Source organism: Bidens hawaiensis, unplaced genomic scaffold, assembly GCF_021521415.1.
Source record: "Bidens hawaiensis isolate Kalapana, Puna unplaced genomic scaffold, B.hawaiensis_p1.1 tig00017563_1, whole genome shotgun sequence".
NCBI lineage: Eukaryota > Viridiplantae > Streptophyta > Magnoliopsida > Asterales > Asteraceae > Bidens > Bidens hawaiensis.
In genome coordinates this window covers 385,144-394,227 of record NW_027492653.1, presented here as the reverse complement: position 1 = coordinate 394,227, position 9,084 = coordinate 385,144, and the positions used below count along the sequence as shown (strand labels likewise).

The following is a 9,084-nucleotide window of genomic DNA, read 5'->3' as shown; positions in this document are numbered from 1 at the left end:
TTTGGCTCCGCCGTTGAGCGTCTTGTATCTTTGCTTTCGTGAGAATGGAGAAGAAAAAAAAGTCAAAAACTAGCGGATTAGATAAAATTATGACGTATAACGTACTTTTCTTGATTACATAATTTAGTTTGATTATTTTTTATAACCCAACCCGAACATGGCCAGAAAAAAATTATCATATCGCCATAGACAAAAGACAACCAGCTCCTAAAATCATCCGCCACTGCATTTTTTCACATGAGAACCAAGACACATTGCTAAACAAGCACACTTCATGGGAATCAATATCATTTGTTATGTCGACGATGAGCTAATGTCTTTGTTATTTTATCATATCTATGGTGACTTTATAACTATTACTTTCAAACTGCTTAATTGTGAAGTTCTTTTCTTACTTGAGTGTTCTTTTGTCGACGGTGATTTAGGTTTGCTAGCATGGTAAACTTGCTTAGCTAATTTGTAATGTAGTTTTGTGATTAGTAGATGCAAATTTGAGGTAGTGACGTGATTTAGGTTTACGTAATGTATTAAACATGATTAGTGAATTTCGTGAAAATTGATTAATTTTGCACATCTAAGCTAGTGATGTAATTTAGGTGTGTGATTTGATGAGCATTTATGTAGATACACTCCTAAATAGCCAACATATAATATAATAGGCCTTACGCTTGCTAAGCATTCAATCTTGGCAGGCCCAAGTCGTTGGAGGCCCATTAGGGTTACACGCTATAAATAAGAGCTTATCCTTTACATGACCGTTGCTCTTCCTCCCAATACCTTCTCTCTCTACATTATATGATGATGCCTATATTCAAAGTCGGCCTCGAGAATTTAAATAACTCGGCCGAGCCAAAATAAAATGGCTCATCGGCCCTAACTGGTTATGAGAGATATATATATATATACACATAAGGTAAGGATCCTATGAGAACTATTGGCAAATTGAGAACTTTGAAAACCATTTTGGACCACTAAAAAATCCCTCTAAACAAATATTAAAAAATTATAAAACGAACAAAACCGAAAATTTTAAAAAAGTAAAAAAACCAAAATTCTTATATTTCATTCCGGTTTCATTAAAAAAACCGAATTTTTTTTTCTTTTTAATTCGTATTATACCTATACACATATGTATACTTTCATTTAATCTCTAGTTACGTAATATACACATATGTACATTATCATTTATCTTAAATTATACATATGTGTATAAAAAAAACATGTGTGTACATATTATACATATATGTATAATAAAAAAAAACGATTTTTTTTCTTTTTAATTCGTATTATACCTATACACATATGTATACTTTCATTTAATCTCTAGTTATGCATATGTACATTATCATTTACCTTAAATTATACATATGTGTATAGGAAAAAAACATGTGTGTACATATATGTATAATTTAGCTAAACGGAGAATATTTTTTTTTTAGAAGCAGGGATGATAAATAAGAACTTTGGTTTTTTTACTTTTTTTATTTTTGTGTTTTTTTTTGTTTTATGATTTTTTTTTTATTTTTGGGTTTTTTTATGGTCCAAAATGGTTCTCATAATTCTCAATTCCCAAAAAGTTCTCACATGATCCTGATCCTATATATATATATAAGCTAACATTTTTAAACAACGATTAACGTTATATATAAAAATAAGTTTTGGTTCCATTATAGTTAAAATGATTAAGATCCATACCTATTTTTAAGTATATAAAAAAAAGAGTTTTGTGATTGCTAACTTGAGCACCAGAGGGTGGTCCAGAGACTTTGGTCTCTAACCCCTTCTAATGAGTTGTTACGTTTTCCTTATATGGGATCTAGCCAAAGTAAATTGTATTTGAATCAAATGCATTTGATGACATTTCAATCTCACAATAGCAACATAATAACATCACCCCGTTTTTTTTTAAAAAAAAGATTTGTTGTTATCATAGTATAGTATGATGCTAATTAACCACTTATTGTATCATATTTTTTGTTGCGGCACCAACTATATGGCAATGCCAGATTCTTTACTCACCACCTTTGGTGAGAGTGCAGTTGAATTCTACAGGAAGAATATCCCACTACTAAAAGGTAAATCATGTTATATTATATATATCTTGTATTTAGTGTGTTCATGAATCATATTTTACAGCCAAGGTGCTTGAGCTCAAGGTTTTGATTGATGATAAAGAATATTTTAAGAGGATTAAGGAGATTCAAGGCAACTACATCAAGAAATCATTTGAGGATATGGACTATGATGAAATATCGTTAGTTTGAATCCTTTTTATTTTTTCACGTTTATTGATTTTTTTTGTTTACTAACTAGCATAATTTTATCATAACAGTGAGGTATATATGGCAATTGAGCATAATTTTATCATGACAGTGAGGTATATATGGCCATTGAGGAGATACAAAAACCTGGAACATCTGAAATACTAAGTAAGTTTTATCAATGAAAATTTTTTATTACTAGCTTATTGTTTTTCTAAAGATAATGATATAACTTTTGCAGCTGCAATGAGCAAAAGACGAAATATTATGGTGGGCCTTGAAGACCATGTTGGCCACCTCACTAACAAGCTAGAAAAGCTCATTTCTATTGCTTCCAGCAGCAAATGCGCAGAAGATTAAACCAAACTGCATGATACTGCAGCAGAACATTAAAAATCAGTTTAATGCTTGATACAGAACTTTAAACATATAATAATTTTGATATGAAATGTTTACATGATGAATGATGCTTAAATGTATTTGCGTTATCAAAGGTAAAATTGTCATTTGTTGTGTTATTAAAACTGTTGTAAGCATTCTTGTCTTGGTTAAGTGCTTCTGTTAGAGGGCATACCTATTGTGATTAGTTTTTAAAGTGTTTTAAACCTAATCGTTTTTTTACTCGAGTCAGCCAAAGTTAATTGTTGCTGTAAACCTAATCAGTTAGAGTGCATACCTATTGCTTGATACAGAAGTTTAGGATGTAACTTGCTGCTATACTTTGCCTTTTGTTTATATGAAAAAAAAATCAAGCATTGCCTGTTTTAAATTGCTTTTAGAAACATTATCTAACCTGCAGTTTTTTTTGACCCAATATATATATATATGGTAAGGATCCTAAGAGAATTGGCAAATTGAAAACTTTGAGAAACATTTTGGACTACTAAAAAAAACCTCTAAAAAAAATATTTAAAAAATTATAAAACAAAAAAAAACAAAAATATTTAAAAAGTAAAAAAAACCAAAATTCTTATATTTCATTCCGGTTTCATTAAAAAAACTGATTTTTTTTTCTTTTTAATTCGTATTATACCTATACATATATGTATATTTTCATTTAATTTCTAGTTACGTAATGTACACATATGTACATTATCATTTACCTTAAATTATACATATGTGTATAGAAAAAAACATGCGTGTAAATATTATACATATATGTATAATAAAAAAAACCGATTTTTTTTCTTTTTAATTCGTATTATACCTATACACATATGTATACTTTCATTTAATCTCTAGTTACGTAATGTACACATATGTATATTATCATTTACCTTAAATTATACATATGTGTATAGGAAAAAAACATGTGTTTACATATATGTACATATTATACATATATGTATAATTTAGCTAAACCGATAATTTTTTTTACGTTTTTTTAGAAACCGGGATGATAAATAAGAACTTTGGTTTTTTTACTTTTTTTAATTTTTGTGTTTTTTTTTTGTTTTATGGTTTTTTTATTTTTGAGTTTTTTTGTGGTCCAAAATGGTTGTTATAATTCTCAATTCTCAAAAAGTTCTCACATGATCCTGATATATATATATATATATATATATATACATATATATATATATATATATGTATATATATATATATATATATATATATGTATATATATATATATATGTGTGTGTGTGTGTATATGTATTACTTTCAAACTCAAATTTTGTAAATAGTGGTTCAAGTTGCAGACTTGAGAATTTTATTCTTTCTGAGAATGAACCTGGGAGCAGCATCATGCATGTAATGCCACTATTTTATAAATACTTATATAAATCATAAGTCGAAGATATATGTATATATTCATTTTGGACTATAAATCCAGCAGCTTGTCTAATTATTTTGACCTTGTGCTATTATTCTATTAGGAAAAGTCAAGCATACACAATGTGAAGCTCTGACCATGGCCTGTGGGCAGGTACGCATCTAACACCTTTGTCGGTTTTTTTTAATAGATGATGAATTTGTTAATTATGGTTATGAAACAATATAATTACCAACAGGCAATTGGAAACAACTAAAATTCTAAAATTGGCATACTCAAGTTTCTCGTAGTTTTTTCATTTTTTTATCCAACTTTTTCGTTTTAAAACCAAATGAAAGTATTAATAGCCCATTCTGTCCCCGTGGCCCGTAACAATGTACCATATGAAAAGAGAGGCCCATTAAAAAAAACAGTTTTGAAGGATTGTGTCAAGATTAACGTCGAGTTTAGATTTTATTACCAGTTTCACATATTTTTTTCCCAAACTGGTTCAGGTTAACAAAAGTCAAAAACGATTTTTGTTAGAACCAATTCATGTTAGATCCGGTTTCAGAAAGCCAAAGAACAGGTATTTACTAAAACCTTAAGTTAGACGGTTAGACCCTTAGTTGTTGAAATAGAAGAGAAATTTGTGATGAGCCTCTAACCAAGAAGTTGTTCCGCCACAATAAATGATATTTTGAAACGATTAAAAGTTGGTACCTTTATCTATTATCTTTTTCATGATAGAACTAAGACACTTTGTTAAATAACCATACACTTCGTAGTTCATATAAGATAATTATAATTTATAAGATTACAATATGTTTGACTGTTTTCTTCTGAGCTGTAGTTTATACGTTTCAAACCACAAAACCGGCCAAATGTCTATGGTTTAACCGGTTCAATTTTTACTCGCCCGGTTTAAACTATTTAATTGGTTAGTATTCTCTATAGAGAAGAATTCAATAAACTGTTCATTTACAAGTTGGAATATGATATTCATTAAATTATAAATAGATTATACTGGAAATTGTATTGTAGTAAACTGCCCTTAATGCAATAATAACTAATAACAATAAAAAAATGAATTATGTATTTAACTCTTATAAAAACAATTACCTTTTTTTCTACTTCTTGTTGCACTCCAACTGGAACCAGCAACAAATCTAGAGTCTGTACACAGACATTGAATAAATTTAGTCCAACTATAAAACTACTGGATCGGAAAAGAGCGATTCTAATCATAAGATACCTAATGAAATCGTCGCTGGAATTGAGATACTATTGAAAATGAAAGATAAAGATCTCAAATATTGTTTTGTTCTAGATTTATAGCAATGAGTTAACCATATAAATAATTATAACAGAGTTTATGCCATGTATAATCAAATAAAGTTTAGTGGTTACAATATAGATAAATAGATAATCCTGTCTACCTCATAATATTACAATCTGCTCTAAAATAATATAATCCCAAAGGGAAAAAAAATCTCAACAATAATACATCAAACTCCAATTATAAGAAAAAGTCAACGGTGATTGGAGTCACCTTCTCATCATCAACTCTAAACTCGAAATCATTCTCTAACGGTGTCAAGTTCAAATCCAGACTGAAAATCCGTCTACTATTCACTTTCTTCACCACCGGTGATGAAGGTGGCAGAGACTGGTCAGACTGGTCATCGTTGGTACTCATAGCGGCCCTATGCCTCCTCATATGTCCGCCCAACGCTTGTCCTATAGCAAACTCAAGCCCACAAATCGAGCACTTGTGTGATTTGGGCTTAGTAGACAAAATAGTCTCCTCATGATGACCTCTCGTATGATCGCCATCAACAAGCCTAGGCTTTTTATGACTAGCTCTATGGCCTCCGAGTGCTTGGAAAGAAGAGAACTGACGGTTACACGTGTTGCACTCAAAAACTCGGGTAATTGAATCAGCACCGTATGCTGATTCAGTGCCATGTGAAAGTAGCATTAAGTAATTCGCCATGTTAGTTATCGTCGTGTCGCATGCTGCTTCTCTTGATCTCTTCATAGGTATACACACCATCTTTTAATGTAATGTGCCAATGCCTAGTAATTGGTTTAATGTTGTGGCTTGTGGAGTTGTGGGTGTAATGTGTATATATATATAGGTAACAAAATAGTGCTGACTTAGCTTACTTTGACCAAAGTGTGTGAAAGACGAAAATGACCTTTTCTGCTTGTGGGCCACGGCATTAATTAGAGAGTTGAAGTGTGAAGACAAATATATATGGGTGGGTTTGGTAGAAAATAATAAAAAGTAAGGGGGTGAAGTGAAACAAGTGGAGAAAAATGGTGTGAAAGTGAAAATAGTAGGTAGCTGCCATGAACCACGTAAGCCTGACCGAGTACATTGAGTTGAGTCATGAGTAAAGGTTCCAAGAATGTTCAAATGGTTCTGGAAAGGTTCAACTTATTGAGTCGGTTATGACATAAATAGCATAACATGACTTGCACCCAAAAAGCAAACAAAAAGAATTTGATTCTAGTTTTATATACAGTATATTGATTTTGAATTTTGAAAAATACTTTCTAGATTGTGCTTTTTTTTGGTTATTCTAATCAACTATTGGGTCGTTACGTTGTTTCGGTATGAATCATATTCCAGTGTTTTATAAGGCGTTAAACATTTAATTTATGTTACGTATAAGTTATCCATGTTAATCGAGTCATATGCCCATGCCCATGAGCACGAGCAAAAAATTAGGAAAGCTCGCTCGATTTTATTTTAACATTGTTTATTGTTATATGTGTATAATTAAAGTTATATCGTTTTATTGTTATTTATAATATATTCATTAGAGCATTCCCGACAGGTGCTCCTCTAACCTCATCTCTTTTATTATACTAAAATACTATATTTTTTTGTCTCTGTTTTAATTAAATAATACTTTTAGAATTACATTTTCTTTCATTCATTAAAAAATTATAGAGCTTGAACATTATTTTTTTTAAAATTTGCTCATTAACATAAACTTTTTTCTCTCTTGTCCGCTCACAATCATTTATAACTATTTCATATAATATAGAGAATCCACTTACATAAAAATAGAGGACATGTTGCGAATGCTTTAAGCCATATGTTAGATTTAGTAATTATTTGAATAGCCATTGAACTATTAAATCGGTTTCATGAATCAAACAGTTAGTCGTTAGCTGTAAAATGACTAAACTATTTATTAACTAGAAAAATGGATGAGATTATCACCATAGAGTAAGAGATATAGAATAAAATCGTAAGCCGCGATATGCAAAAATAATTTTTAGACTAAAATTTAAACATGTCAAACACAAGAACCACAAGTGGTAATTTACTCTATAATAAAATACATTAAAGTGTAAAAGTATCATATATTTATCATCTCTTTATTCTTATAAACAAGTTGTGTGAATGATATGAAATTGTTGTGAATATTAAAATTATTCATACACCAATAAGATTAATATTAATATTAACTTGTTAATGTTTTATGTTTTGCATTTATAATAGAGGATAAAGTAATAGAGCTATAGAAGTACTATACTTTCAAAAATCTAAAAATGTACAAATTAACTCATTTTTGATCAATAACTAACTTTTATCTCCCGTATTATGTAATTGTTTTATATTATTCGTTTTCAATGTTTATATATTTTATTATATTTTAATTTTATTTATTGTACGAAAGCTAATAATATACTTTGAATTTGATGATATGATTTCATAAATAAATGAGATGTTATAACCCGGTTTAAAAACTATATGGGTTTAGTAAGACTCATGACCCGATTATTTTTTTTTACTATAAAATTGCATATTAGTTATAAATAATATTTTAAAAAAAATCATATATTAATTATAGTGTATCCTAAATTTATAGGATTTTCATAACAAATATTTAGTGAGATTAATTTTTAATATAATCATATGTTATAACATGCTTAAAGGCTATCTGAGTTTGGTGAGACCTATACCCGTAAATTCGGGTCAAAAACATGAGAAGTCTTAATTTATAAATAAAACAATCTGATAATTTGAGAGATCGTAGGAAACGACCAGAAAACTTGCAGAGGTTTAGTGTATATATGTATTTAAGATAAGTTAAAATAGGGAAGTGAAATGACAACAAAAGGCATGAAAAACGAAATTGTGGTGCCACCTGCCAGCAATTGATTGCTCATTCAACACGTTATTTGCGGCTAGCTACCATGCAACAAACCCGCATTAAAATTAGTTGCATCTATTTCCATTGTTTACTACTTTACACATCTATTATGAGCTATGCAGTTAATGTGGTAAAAAATCGGTTAGCGGTCAAGGTTATTGCAGTGGAATAGCGACGAGAAAGCGATAATTTTAATATCATGCATCATATATATATTAATAGTAATGTCAAAAGTATAAAAATTGAAATATGTTTCAATCATAGGTAATGAAATTTTCCTCCGAGTTCACATTAACCAAGTAATTGTTGGTAGACGAAAGAGCGAGAACATGACTTTTTTAGGGTTTGGATAAAAAAACTTGTTATAAACAAATAAAAGATCAAATTTGAAGTTTGAGCTATTTTGATCTTTTCTTAATTTAGCCTAAATATATCAACCTTAAAAATCGGTGCTATGACAGCCATATAGGAATAAAAAAATCGGTCAAATAGCGGCCTGTAGTGCCGCTAATAACGGTTCCGCTATTCTGGACCGCTATTGGCACTGCTATTTTGCAAAGGTTCGCTAACCACTATCCCACTGCTATCCCACCGCTATTCCACCGCTATTGACTGCATAGATTATGAGGATTACACATTTACACCTATACTCTAATTCGGATGAATGTTTCGAAGAAACATCATTTAACTTGTTTTAGAAAAGTTGATTCTTGCGTTTTTGTCCACCCGATGAGAAAGTTTTTATTTCTCGACTATTAAAATATTTTAATTGGTACGCGCAAGAAACAGGTCAAATCCGTAGCTTTTTTGTTCCATTTCCCGTTAATGGAGTTTCTCAGTTGCTCACTAGCCTCTTATGTCCATATAAAGGATACGTCGAGTGTAAATACCCCCT

At 30.0% G+C, this 9,084-nt stretch overlaps 1 pseudogene; it reads right to left on the bottom strand.

The window, feature by feature from the left end:
* Window positions 1–5,446: 5,446 nt before the first annotated feature.
* Window positions 5,447–6,079, bottom strand: LOC143554137 (zinc finger protein ZAT11 pseudogene; annotated as a pseudogene).
* Between the last annotated feature and the right edge of the window lie 3,005 nt (window positions 6,080–9,084).